Here is a 14469-nt window from a genome sequence, read left to right on the forward strand (position 1 = left end):
TAGTATACACCTGTGAACCAAAAACATTTTCTTGCAGTGTATGTGCCTTGATGGCACTATCTGTTTGGTAACAGGGTTCTCCTGATGGTCTCTGGCAGAGCAAACAAATAATTGTTCAGTTTTATGAAAATGAAGTAGGTTCAGGGCAATCATATTGGCCATTATGCATCTAATTAGGTAATCCAAATCCTAGAGAAACACAACCCTCTAGCAAACTAACTCTAGAAAAAAACATGGTCAGCACCCCCTCCTTTTCCCTGTGTTGATCTGTCTTCAGACTTGTAATTCTGCACTGAAGAATTCACCATTATTAAGCACCTCCGTTTTCTTCACTGAATGGTTCTTAACTGTTCTCCCCAGCACTGCTCTTCCATATCTGTAAAGGGAAATAGAATTGCAAAATACAGAAGAATGTGGTCTTTCATCAGGAAAAGCATGTAGGCAAAGTACTTTTTCCTTGGGAATTTTCTGATTGTTTTTCAAAAGGAGCTTGTATGGAAGAAGTTGTCTTGTAAATTTCTAGTTTTAATCCCTGCAAAAAAAGAAAACAAATGGAAATGTTTACTTTATTGTATGATTTCATATAGCAATAACCCACGGCTGGATGCGGGTAATGCTGGATTTACCTACGGTTGGCATGGTTTGGTCACGAGGGTGAAGAATAATATTTATTGCTATTATACAATGGTGTTAGTTTTGTGTTGTGTTATGTTTGTGTTGTTGTTATGTAGGTTTTTGTTTGTGTTAGTCTGTATTCTTCCACTTTTTATGAGACAAAATTGTCCCATACTTTTTATTATTTGTTTGTTTATTTATTTATTTAATGCTGTTTGTTTTTTGAACACTGTGTGGGTTTCTGTAGGTCTTCACACTATCTACCATAGGTATATCAGGGGACGACTAACATATGTCAGTTTGTACTACAGGTGTCCATAATGTATGCCTAAAAGTGCCAGACTTATGACAGAGCTGGAGAATAAATAACTTACTGTGCTGGGACCCATATCCATCTCTCTTGTAAATACCTGTATAATTGTAGTTTTTGCTGCATGCCATAAAAGCTTCTGACATACACACGTTTTGATTTATTTCTTCAGTGAAACTTTATATACAACAGTGAATGTATTTATTGATAAAGCGGTACTTATGTATTATCGCAACCACATAACAGACTCACTACCTCACATTGTAATTTCCAGTTTTACCATACCAAAGCACTCTGTATGTATCTTAAGTGTAATCCATTTCAGTATGTGTTCTGTACAATTTTTTACGAAAACTGATTTTATTTCTGGAGGATCACACCTTGAGATACCTTGGTCGTGGTGTATAATTGTTAGGATGATTCTGTCACCTGCTTTCTTTACGAATTCCCCAGAAAGCCGTAAAGGGAATGGAAAAAAATGTAAAAGTGGAGATACATTTCTAAAACATTGCTGTTATAAAGTCAGTTGGTTTACAAAAATGTTTGCACTGACATAAATGTTAGGAAAGCTATGGCATTTCAACGTCAAGCATTCCTCATTCAGATGGTGACTGCTGTACTCAGTTTTCTGTGCACGATTGACAGGAATGCTTCAATGACAGAAACTACCATTCTCTGTTCTGTCAAAGTGCTGCAGCTTAATAAATTAGCTGCCAGACTTTTTTACTTTGTTATGTTGAATTTACAATGCGCACACTGGTTGGATTAGCCAATATGCGTGCACGTTTCTCGGCTTTACCATGTTTCCATTGTATAATAATAAAGTTTATAAGTTTTCTTAAAATTTATTTCACAGTATTGGGTGTGGTTAGTGACGCCTACTTACTGCTTGGTATATTTATTATTTCTAGAGTACACTTTATTGTCTGTCATTACTAATTACAACAAATGGTATATAATTTCATTCGGGGGTTAATTTGGGAAGGGTAAGGAAGACTCCTAAGTTTCCCCTTGAGTTTGCTATGGCTGCATATGGACAATTTTAAAGAAATAGGATAAGTGCAGAGTCAACCATAAGAAATGAGACAATTTTACTTTCTACACTTGTACAAGCTATTAATTGTAATTGAAGCATAGTGGTGGTAGGGAAAAGTAAGACAGACATTGGCTCAAAATGTCCAGCATTTCTGAGGTTTTCATTAAAAAAGTTCAAATCATAATTCTGATACACTGAACATTTTCTTCTATTTTCATGCTGTGACTAGCCGAAAGTACATACCTATATTTCAAATAGCCCAAACAGGAGAAGCATACCTGTGGAAATTTCACCTACTAGTCAGTGTGCAAATATGCAGTTTTGTTGGTTACAGAACCTGGGTACCCAAGTAAATAATAATTCTCAGTAAGGGATGCTGTGCTTACAAAACAATTTAAAGAAAGTTGCAGTGGGTTCTGTAATTTTGTTAGTCATAAGCTGCCTTGTGATGTGACTTATATAAATACCTTGCAGTGACTAAACCTAGGAAGGAATGTTTTCCCAGACAGCAAAACAGAATTCTTATTTTTTTAATATATTTAACATACTCTGAGTGATCAGATCTGCTAAATCAGATAGCACATGGTAGCCATTAAAGTTAGAAGTGTTTCAACCATATTGTAGGCAAATTATATTTTGTCATTTTAAAGTAATAACATAAAAAAAATAAAAGAATATATAAATATTAGGTGAAGGAAAGGGACAGCAGAGGCATACAGAGTAATCATTTTTAGAAATATGAATTCTGAAAGATAAAAATCATCACGTTTTTACTAAAATCATTAAACTGTGTGTAGCTGATGTGTATCTTTGCTGTATGGTTTTAAAGTCAAACCTTAGCATAGCGCAGCAGAACAGTCTCAAAAGCAGTGAACCTAAATGTGAGAAATTGTCAATAAATCTTTATGGCAACCTCATCTGTTTCAGCAGAAGGATACCTGCTGTAGGTTTGTACAGACCAAACATGGAAAGTACTGCATCTCTCTGCACAAGCAATATTTGCTTCATGGGAGATTTGTATAATGAACATTATAACATTTGTAATGCTCACTTCTTATTCACCAACTGTGATATTTGCAGATGTTTATGTTTCAGGAATTGCGTACTGATAAAATAACTCAAATCTATTAAAAATGTAATTGTACAAGATAAATATTTGATAAATGCTCCTGACTTTTGTGCCCGGCACTAAATTTTTGTTGTAAGAGTTTGGAGTAAAACTCCTTAGTACAAGAACAAAGGAAAATTATATACATTGGTAATATACAATTATCAAATAAACAAATTGGCTTACAAAGTTGTAAACACAGTTAGAAATTCAGTGGCCCAACAGATAGTATTGACAGGTTTGGCAAAGATAGCATAGAATCTTTTTGGTAAACATAGCAAACACAGAAAATTATATACATTGGTAATATACAGTTATCAAACAAATTAGTTTACAAAGTTATAAACTTAGAAAGTAGGGAAAAATATATCTTTAAAAATAGGAATTCAAGGAGGCTGTGTACAATTCCAGATGGAAAATAGGTATGTGTGTAAAGAAATTTTGAAGTGGGCTGGATTTTGGGTTGTTCTAATAGCTAATGGTAGGGCATTCCAATTTTTGGCTGAAGAGAAGTTGGCTGGGAGGCAGGTTTGGCTTGTAAACCTGAAGAAGTAGCTGTTTCTCAGATCTAAGGGGCCTATTTGGGAGGTAGCAGGTGAAAATAGAACTAAGGGCAGAGCAAACAGAAGGTTTAAAGATAAGTTTGTGAGTGAAGGTAAGTTGCAGGTCATTGAGGTAATTTAGTAGTACCAGCCATTTTAGGGTGTGAAGAGCAGTACAGTGATAAGAGGAGTTTTTGGAATTTTTAGCAGATTTTGTAATTTTATTATGACGTGTCTTGAACTTAGCTTTTAGAGTGGTCTGAAGGTTAGTAAGTAGAGGGGTACCATACAGTAGAGAAGGTAGCAAGTAAGTGGTGGCAAGGGTTTGTTTGGTGGAGGGGCTAAGGAACTGGTTGTGTCTATAGAGGATTCCAAGTTTCTGATGAGTTTTTGGATGTTTTGTTGCATGTAAATATCACATTTTAAATGTTCATCTATGGATATTGCTAGAAGTTTTATGTAGTTAACAATTTCTCTTTTGTGTTTAACTTTGGGAGTAGATATTGAACCTTGCTTTGTCCAAATCGGTTGAATTATTTGAGTTGAAAAGCATGATTTTGGATTTATTTGGGTTAAGGGCTAGGTGGTTATTAAACATCCAAGATTCAGTGAGGAGGAGAAGGCTGTTTGAGTTTTGAGTGGCAGTTCAGAAATAGTGTCAGCTGAGCAGACAATGGTTGAGTAGTCTGCATGTTGAATAATGGCTCCACTGGTTATGGATGTGTGGAAATTATTAATAAATGTATTGAATAGGAGGGGAGCAAGTATGGAGCATGGAGGAACTCCCATAGAGGTGTAAAGATAAGACGAGAGAGAGTTTTGTCATTTGACAGCCTGTTGTCTGTTCTTTATATAACTTGAGAACCAGTTGAGAGTGGTGGGGGTGAGTCCAATGTTAGCTAGTTGAGATAGTAGTAAAAGGTGGGAAACAGTATCAAATACCTTTGATAGATCTAAGAATATGGAAGATACTATTTTCCTGGTGTCATGAGCTCTGTTAATAGTATCCAAAAAGTATATGGGGGCAGTTGTAGTGCTGTGGCCAGGTCTGAAACCATGTTGTGTAGAAGACAGGAGGGGGTTATGAAGTAGATAGGGCATCAGCTGAATGTGCATGCACTTTTCCAGGAGCTTAGAGATAGGATGAAAGTTGGAGATATTTTTGTTTTTGCTGCCTTTATGAAGAGGGAGAATGTAGACTTTCTTCCATAGTTTGGGCATGTAAGATTCTTGAATGGGTCTGTTAATAGGGATACTTATAGGGAATGTAATGGCTTCAGCAGCAATATTTAGAAATATGGGGGTTATATTGCCAGGTGCATTACAGCAGGGTTTGAGCTTAAGGAGTAGTCTTTTAATAGTAGGTTGTAGGAATGAGGTTAATAGTGAAGTTAGGGGTAGAAGGGGTGTTGGGCTTAAGGGAGGAAGAGGTGTTTGTGGAGATAAAGAAGGTAGAAGAGGTTTTTGGCGGAGTAGTGTTACTTATGCTGTGTCTGTCTTGAAGAAAAGTAGCAGTAATGTTGGCTACAGAGTCTATAAAGAACAAGTTAAAGAGAGAGGCTATTTCCTGAGATGTTTTGTCAGGATGTGGACATGGGTTGTTTTTTGTTCCAGTGTTCTGGAGAGGTGTGATGGAATTCCAGAATTTGTTTGAGTTTTGTTTATGGTTAGACTGTATTTTTGTATAGTGACCTTTTTTGTCTTTATGCAGTAGTTTTTTATACCTGATTAGGACGCTGTTTTAAAAGTATCAGAGTGTCCTGTTTTTTGTTAGATTTTTACTTTTTCCATGTTTTATCTTTGACGTGCATCAGATCTTTAGTAGGCTTGGTCAACCATGGAGCACAGTTACTTTTGATTCTTTTCATGCAAAGGGGTGCAAAGCTATTTAGTGTGTCCAATAATCTAGTATTAAAATAGTCAACTATACTGTCTAGTGGGAGAGTTTTAGTTTGTGCCTGTTGATCTTTTTCAGAATCTCACTAAAGGTTAGAGGATTGAAGGCAGTTAGGTTTCTTATCTGTTTGCAGTGGTGTTGATGTTGGTAGGCTGAGGGGGAGCAGCGAAGTTTGAGAGCTATAAGATATAGTCTTGTCTGACTACCACGAAGGCTCAATTCTGATCCACATATGCTGTGAATTTAGTGTCTTATTTCAGACGTACATTGCCAAATGGCATACTTCTCTTTTTGGTTTGTAATAATAAATGCTAGCTAAAAAATTGATTGACAAGATGAAACAAAGCGCTTCCAAAAACTTTCAGACAAATAATCCCATGCAGTTTCTGCTACAGATGCTTCTAAAAAGCTAAACTGAGGGAAAGCACTCAGAACTTAAATCACAGACGTGAGTACAGCAGTAATTTGTAAATCATTAATGTTGAGGATGACTGTACTATGACAGTTCCATTATGTAAATGTACTGTAATAAACAATACATGAGCAGAGGTTGTTGTAAAAATGCAATAGAATCACTTTGTTACACTTGTCTGCATTTTTCACATAGCTCAGAAAAATAGGAACATTTAGTACTAAGTATTAAATAAGTTATAAATAAATACGTATTATTTACTTATTTTATTAATAAGTAAAAAATAAATAAATATTAATTAATAAATAAGTATTAAATAAGTATTAAGTAGCATTAAGTACTGTAACAAACCAGAATATTGTATCTGCTGAATGTGGATGCTTTCAGACTCTGAAACCCTGGACAGCAAAGGAAAAGAATTCCTATACACAAGCATTACAGAAGTACAACCAGGTAAAGTGCACAGTTACTGGTACCAAGTTATCATTTTAGCCTTTAAAGCTACATAAAAATTTAGAAAAATAGAAGTAGGGAATTATGATTTTAATACTGCCAAAAAAGCTTCAATCTTTAAACCTTTTTGGCAGTAGCTCACATATTTTTTCAGGTACCTAAATATTAGAAAACCAAAAAATGTATTCTTGTTGCCAACAAATATATTTTTAATGTATATATTTTAGCATATTCATCATATAATATATATATATGCATTTGCTAGTTTATATTGACAAAAGAGAATATCACTGAAGTACTGCTGCCTCATTTGCTGTCCCTTCTCTGTGCCACTGATCAGGGATTCCCAATCCTCACCACAGACACAGGTGAGGGACATTCACTTGGAACAGAAATAGATACACATGGTATTTCCAGATGCAGCTCTCTGCACCAAGCATGATTTTCCTTAAGATAATACAGGGAACACGCTCCCATCCTGGAGCTGGGATTCCCCTCTCTCTAGCCCCCAAATAAGACTCCCCACTGATACAACTGTAGAATTGAGTCCTCAGCCAAGTCCCTCACCACCCTCTCTGTGAAACCAGTGTTCTGTGTCCCTGTTCTAAGTAGCTGACACACACACACACACACACACACACACACACACACTCTTTGAGATTTGATTTTCACACACACATACACACACACAATAAATACCTGAGAAAGGTTGGTACAGAGTGACCAACTATGCCTCCTCTGCCCCGACTACAAGGTAGATACTGCCACCAGAACACTCCAAAGCCAGCTACTCTCATGCTCTTACAAGGATACCCAATTATACTGACTAAAATTAATAATAATACAATTGGTAGTGTTTAACCCATGCAGCAAGGCTTTCAGGAGTGGCCACAGTGTCACCAAATAAATATAAGAACTTTCAAAGGTTAAAATATTTGCTAAAAGACCAGCCACAATGAAAAGTATAAATATATCTAATAATAAATAATAATAGGACATGAACATATAAATATCTATTTACAATAAACACCAGAGTTTCAATCACAGCAAATATTAAAAATAACACAGCTGGAGAGATTTACATAGATACAGAAAAACAGTACTTTACTAAACACACTATATTTTTCTGACTAATCTAAAGAGTTACTATTCCCTGGTTATTTATTAAAGCATTCACAAAACAAACTACTGCTAAGTGTCACTATCACATCTCTCACTAATATCTAAATATAATTTCAGTGCTGGCAATAGAATAACATCACATCTGGTCATCTGACTCTGGTTCCCATACTACCCCCTTTACTAGAAACTGAACCAGAATCTAGCACATATATGTTATAATACACACACATAGAACATTGCTAAGATGTGTTATAGCATCTGGAAGCTATAAAACCCTTTCAAAAAATTCCACCCTTCTAGGATAGCAATTAGTTCACCCCAAAGAACAATACAGCATGATTCCTAGTCCTTGTTTTCACAGACATTTTGTCTTTGGCTGCAATCAGAACTTTAAGATAAAATCGTCATGGTCTAAACCAGGTAATTTAATTTCAGACTATTTTTCAAAATTATTTGGACCAAGATTAACCTCTTCTCTTCCAGTATCTTCTGTTAATATATATATTCATTTCAACAGTTACAATACAGTCTGATATGCAGGTGTATTTATTTTCTGTCCAGCAGGACCCACTGTTAGTACATTTTTAACACAAGCAACTTTACAAATGCATTTTAAACACAAGCACCTGTACAAATCAGTTTGATATACAAATGACAAATAGTTCTTTACAAACCACCAGCCAACTATGCTGGCATATGGTACATATCCACCTCCTTACTTCTCCTGGCATAGCTGGCAATACCTGATATCATCACACATCAAACCAGAGACTCAAGACTTAAGCAGTGCACCATCAATCACAATGACAGGTTTTCTTGCATGCATTTACAATGCCATTGATAGTTTGCTTTGAGTCTGCCAGTAACCAGCAGTAATGCTGACAAGATCCTAGTTGTGGACCTGTATTACAGCATAATGTCTGAGGCATTTCCTACCAGTAGTATCCTACTGGAAAATTGCTTTGATGGCTTGTATCATTTGAGTGAAAAATACTCTTGTTACCGAAACAGTGGCTGGGATTTATAGTCAATTTGCCTGGCACACAAAGCCACACAAGTTGCTTTACATACTAGGAAATTCATTTCTAAGTATTGCAACCCTATTTTACCAAACAGAGTGAGGTTCAGTGGTACAAATAAATATAGTAGAGTGTATGAGCATGTATGCTAACAAAATGCATTAGCATGAAAGCATACCGCTATGCAGGGTGAATTATCTAGTATGGTGAATCATAGACATCGGTATTAGGTAACTTCCATGCAAAGCTTGCAAAAATGCAGTAGTTTACACACAGCTTTAACTGCGTATGTATACACCCACATTTTTCAGCTGGATAAATGATGTGTAGTGAGAAATGGGATAGTTTCAATCTGCTCAGATTAGTGATCAAAGCAAGTAGTATAGTGAAATGTGTATATACACGTGTGCTTGTGTATGTGGGTATGCATGCACTCTTAAGTATATGTGCAGGGTGCATGACTGTGTGTGACCACTGCTGTCAGCTGTCAGACAGGGGAGACTGCTTTGTCCAGAGCCACATTTTCTAGCAGGCTAATATTCAGTAGCAGCTGAGGTAAATACTGTAAGAAAGTTTTATGGATATGTGTGTCTGTGGATGCATGCATATGTGTGGGTTTGGGACGGTGGGGATGAGTGCGTGCCATGTGTGTGTGTGTGTGTGTGTGTGTGTGTGTGTGTGTGTGTGTGTGTATGTGTGTGCGCCTGTCAGTGTCTGCTCTCATTGCTTGTAAGGGTAACTGGGTCCTGTATGCTAGTTGCCTAGGCTACCTAGTAGTGCACGGTTGGTTGGTAGGGTTATCATTGAGTAGTTGTTCAAACTGCCCAGCTGAGTTACTGATAGTCAAGCAAATTCACTTTTAATTTGATGTAATGTTACAGGGAACAGGCATATATATGTATCACTTAATAATGGAACAATGCAACTCACCTTTCTGTGGCTATATCTGAATTCTACTCAATGTATTGTTTTTCTGCAGGCATAAGCTAACACAAACTGTTATTTCTTTACTTAGAATAACAACCAAAACTTTCAGTACATAAAACTAGATGAAATTAACTGATGTGAATTTCACAGAATGAAAGATCTGTTAATTTTAAACTTGCAAGTTGAGGACCTTTATTTTTTATCTTTGTTAACTGAAGTAAAACACTGATCTAAAGGACCAGTTATAGCTTTAGTCTGTGAAAATGCACAGAAGAAATAACCCTAGTACATTGTAAATTTGTAATGCAAATAATTAACATAAGAGAAAAATAAAATACAAGATAATATATTTGCATACAATGTATTTGTAATACAAACAGAAAATCAAACAGTGACATATTTACATATGCTCTGCTAATAAGCTATGAAATTGCATTTCCAGAGATGATCGCTTAATTAGAGCTACATATTAATAAGCCTGTGTTTGAAAGAAGTCGATACATCTGAAGTGTATTAGTTTGATGAGACAGAGCACGTATAATGTTTCAAGCAAGGATGATTTTATAGGAGATAATTCGTGAGTTGGGAAGAGGACTGAGCCAAGTGCCAGCCTTTAGATTAGAGTTTACTGATAAACTAAGTGATGGGGTCTGACCTGTTAGGATGCCTAACTGACTCTTTTGTTTTGATGCAGTATCATTTTGATGTTTCTTTTGAAGATAATAGCAGTAGTACTTGCCATAATGACAGTGATGATGATAGGCAGCACAGTGACATAGAGGTTAGGGTTGCAATCTCACAGCACTTGGTTCTAGACCGGCTGCTTTCTATGCAGAGTCTGTGTGTCCACAAAAAGTCAGCATGAGTTGTTGCTGGGTATATTCCTGCTTCTGCTAACTTCCTAAAGACATTCTGCAGGTGAACTGACACTCCTGCAAACTGCCTATGTGAGTCACTTCCATTTATTCTCTAAAGAGGCAAAAGTTCCCCTACCACCACCATTACACTGGGAGTCAGGGAAACCTTTTTACTAAGGCCTAGCCATTCAATTCTCCCTTTTGCAGATAATTTCACAAACATTGAGATGGTTTACAAATGTATGAACTCACAGGTTTGAATCTCCCACTCCCTAAGTAGAATGTCTGACTGGTACCCTGGTTCAGTAGCTGACCTACATGAGGGAAATCTGTGCAGTATATCTCTCAACTGTCCATGATTTTACTTTATATTTTATGATAAAATACAAATGATTACAACCAGTAATGTCAGGCATTGAAGTTTTACACCACTTGTTATTTAGAAAATGCATGTTGATACAAAACCTGTTGTTCTATTGAATTTTTAAGTGAATTACTATAATATTTAAATTTTTTTCTCAGCTTTTGGGCCTTTCTCTCCCAATTATTTGTGGCTTTGCCCAAAAATTCTTGAACGAAGAAGTTGAGAGGTACCTTATACCATGCACAGTCAAAGAAAAGTTGAACCAACAATGACCAATCATTGTCAAGCTGTCCCCTCCCCCACACCAGTGCTCCCCAGTGCCTTAACTGCTCAAACTCTAGTTCACCAGTACTGCAAATGAGAATCTCACTCTGCAGTAATGAGCCATAATGCACCATACTGCTCTGATACATTTTAACTTACCCAGGAAAGATCTGACAAATGTAGCAAATATTCTGGGAAAGGGCTTTATTTTCTTTGAACCAGGATAAGCTATAGTGCGCTTTCCAACACCCCAAAGAAGTAAGACAATGGTTCTGTGTTGCAGCAGCCTCTTCTGTCATGAAGATAGCTTTCATTTTAGGAGAAGTGAGCTGAGGAATTATATTTTAAAGTGACATTTTTTGCTGAAAACCTTGTTTATAAGTAGTCTATTCCACACTTTCTGAACTCAATGCACTCTGTGAAGTTATTTTAAAACATTAAACCGGGGAAGTTGCAACTCAGTGTAGAGCGGACAGACACATCCAGCTGTAGTTTTCCCCAGGACAGTCATCATATGACATCACCTGGAATAGTAAAGAAATGCACTACTAACAGAAGACCAGATAGGTCTAACAACATCAAAGAATGAAAATGTACCTACCTACAAGAGTTAGCTTTACTATGGGTGGGTAAACCTTAGAATGAACATCAGGGTCTCTGCCTTTGTAATGGAGGTTTTTAAACCTAGGATAAGCCTGAAATCCAGAGAATGGCAAACTAGGTTCAGATAGAAAAATTCCTTTATTTGGAGTAGACTTCATGTAAACACGAGGATGTCGTAATACTTGTTCATACTGTAAGAGTTAATTAGTAGCACAGCCCACACTGTTAGATACTTCATAATCTGCTGTTTCCCATCATCACTACATGAAATCGCTCTCTCACGCTCTCTTTGCTTTCTAGAAGATTACAAATACAGTGAATCAGCTCTTCAATCTCCCTGCCATAGTATGTTCAAAAGATGGTGTGCTACTACCTAACACCTTAATGAAATATATTTATGGCTAAAACCAATTGGCCATGTCATGCGCTGATCCTTGGACCAAGCATCAGGTGATGTATTACTCAATGACTGGAAGGGAGATCAGCCAATAAGATTGGTCCACTTTTCTTATCCAGCCTTATTCCAGTGGTATTAATGTAGGAGCAGTTCAGATCCTGAATCCCTGTGGTGGAGCCCTGTATTAGAGCCTTTACAGCAGGTGTTAATGTAGGAGCAGTTCAGATCCTGAATCTCTGTGGTAGAGCCATGTATTAGAACCTTTACAATGACAGCAGAATGTACATCTTCTATGTCATTTTACCTAATGTGCTTATATGCAGGTATCTGGCAGCAGGGTGTGCAGTATAGATAGCATCCATAACCAGGGCAGAGGATGCAGCCAATGAGGATACTGCTTACAGTCTATGTTAGGATGCACTGCATGCTAGGGCTGTGGCATGCTAATTTCCTAATGCAGGAACCCCTAGAGTGAGGGAGGAAGCTATATACATAACATATGTGTGGCATGTACTACCAGTTATGTACCTTGAAATAAGCATATATTACATGCATTGCATGGTGCCTCATACCATCTGAGAGTCACTGTGTATACTGAACAATGTGTATACAGTATGTGTTACATGTATGAAAGAACATCTACATGTAGATCATATTCATTGCCATAAAGTATTTCTATATGTACAACAGTGATGGCACAAAGACAGACATAAACAGATAGGCAGCAGTATGGCTGGGGTAGGTATACATGCTGGACTACATATGCTTGCACTGTATGTGACCCATGCACTTATGGCCTCATGCCCTGATGGAGATGGCCTGCCTAAGACTAAACACTATATGCATACACAGCATTTTCTACTGCATGCATATATGTGCACAGCAGGGGATACACTCTTACTGTGACACCAAATAAGCAAGAGCAATATCATGCAGGCAATGGTAACTATCCTATTCTCTCTCTAATGTGCATGGCAGGAAGCCAGGTGAGATGTGTATTCTATGACAAACTGTCAAAAGTACTGTGAACAGCTGTCACGTGGTCCTAAAGCATTCTTTTTGCCACAGCTACATTGATGTTGGTATGTCATTTAAGAAAAGACTATGGCCTCCTGCTGTGCTTCTGCCATGCAGTACTCTGTAAGCAGGGCAGGACATCCTTGTAAGGTGGGATTAAGGTGCAGGAAGCTGTTGTCTGTGATTGGCACTCTTCATGCATACCTTGCTCCAGACTTGGGATGTTACTTTGCATGATCCAGAAGCATATATTATGCTGGCCATGCTCCCCGAACCTAGAAAATTCCACAGGGATTTCTCTCTGGTTGAATATGTTAACTTGCCTGTTTGATACTGCCCTGCCACCCAAGTCATTGATCCCACCCATAGACAGGGCATGGGACCTGAAGATGGTGCCTGGCTGTTGACCCTCACTCAGAGTCTATAACTAATGCAGCACTACTAGGGGAGCCCTGTGCTGGTGTGTACATCACCCATGTGTGTGACTTGTGACTATTTAGTACTGATTGTACAAATACCCCTTCAAGGCATGGATTGAGTTATCTAGCAGTGCTGTGCAAAACCAGTGCATAAACCTGTCACTAATAGGGCATAACACACTGTGTAGGACTGCAAATATTCTAGGCTACAGTTGCAGTGGCCTTGTCTTCACAGCTGCATGGTATCTACTGGCCCTATCTGATAAGTAATTGGTGTGGTCAGTGCTATGAGTGCACTGTTGGATACTGGACATGACTGGTAAGTAGTTGTTATGGTCAGTGTATGAGTGCACTGTTGGATACTGTATATGACTGGTAATTAGTTGGTGTGGTCAGTGCTATGATTGCGCTGTTGGATACTGTACATGACTGATAAGTAGTTGGTCTGGTCAGTGTTATGTGTGCACTGTTTGACACTGTATATGACTGGTAAGTAGTTGGTGTGTTCAGTGCTATGAGTGCACTGTTGTATACAATACATGACTGGTAAGTAGTTGTTGTGGTTAGTGTATGAGTGCACTGTTGGATACAATACATGGCTGGTAAGTAGTTGATGTGGTCAGTGCTATAAGTATGCTGTTGGATATTGTACATGACTGGTAAGTAGTTGGTGTGGTCAGTGCAATGTGTACACTGTTGGATACTGTATATGACTGGTAAGTAGTTGGTGTGGTCAGTGCTATGAGTGCACTGTTGGTTACTGTACATGACTGGTAAGTAGTTGGTGTGGTCAGTGCTATGTGTATGCTGTTGGATACTGTGCATGACTGGTAAGTAGTTGGTGTGGTCAAAGCTATGTGTGCACTATTGGATACTGTATATGACTGGTAAGTAGTTGGTGTGGTCAGTGCTATGCATGCACTGTTGGATGCAATGCATGACTGGTAAGTAGTTGGTGTGGTCAGTACTATCAGTGCACTGTTGGATACCATACATGATTGGTTAGCAGTTGGTCTGGTTAGTGCTATGAGTGCACTGTTGGATACAATGCATGACTGGTAAGTAGTTGGTGTGGTCAGTGCTGTGAGTACACTGTTGGATACTGTA

The 14469-nt window shown here is 37.7% G+C and overlaps 1 protein-coding gene across 2 annotated transcripts in view; it reads left to right on the forward strand.

The window, feature by feature from the left end:
• GRM4 (glutamate metabotropic receptor 4) overlaps window positions 1-14469 on the forward strand; it is a 3082936-nt gene that overhangs the window by 1033547 nt on the left and 2034920 nt on the right. The gene's annotated exons all lie outside the window — the stretch shown is intronic.

This window comes from Protopterus annectens, chromosome 7.part0, assembly GCF_019279795.1.
Source record: "Protopterus annectens isolate FY-2018-M chromosome 7.part0, PAN1.0, whole genome shotgun sequence".
In the NCBI taxonomy this organism is placed as follows: domain Eukaryota; kingdom Metazoa; phylum Chordata; order Ceratodontiformes; family Protopteridae; genus Protopterus; species Protopterus annectens.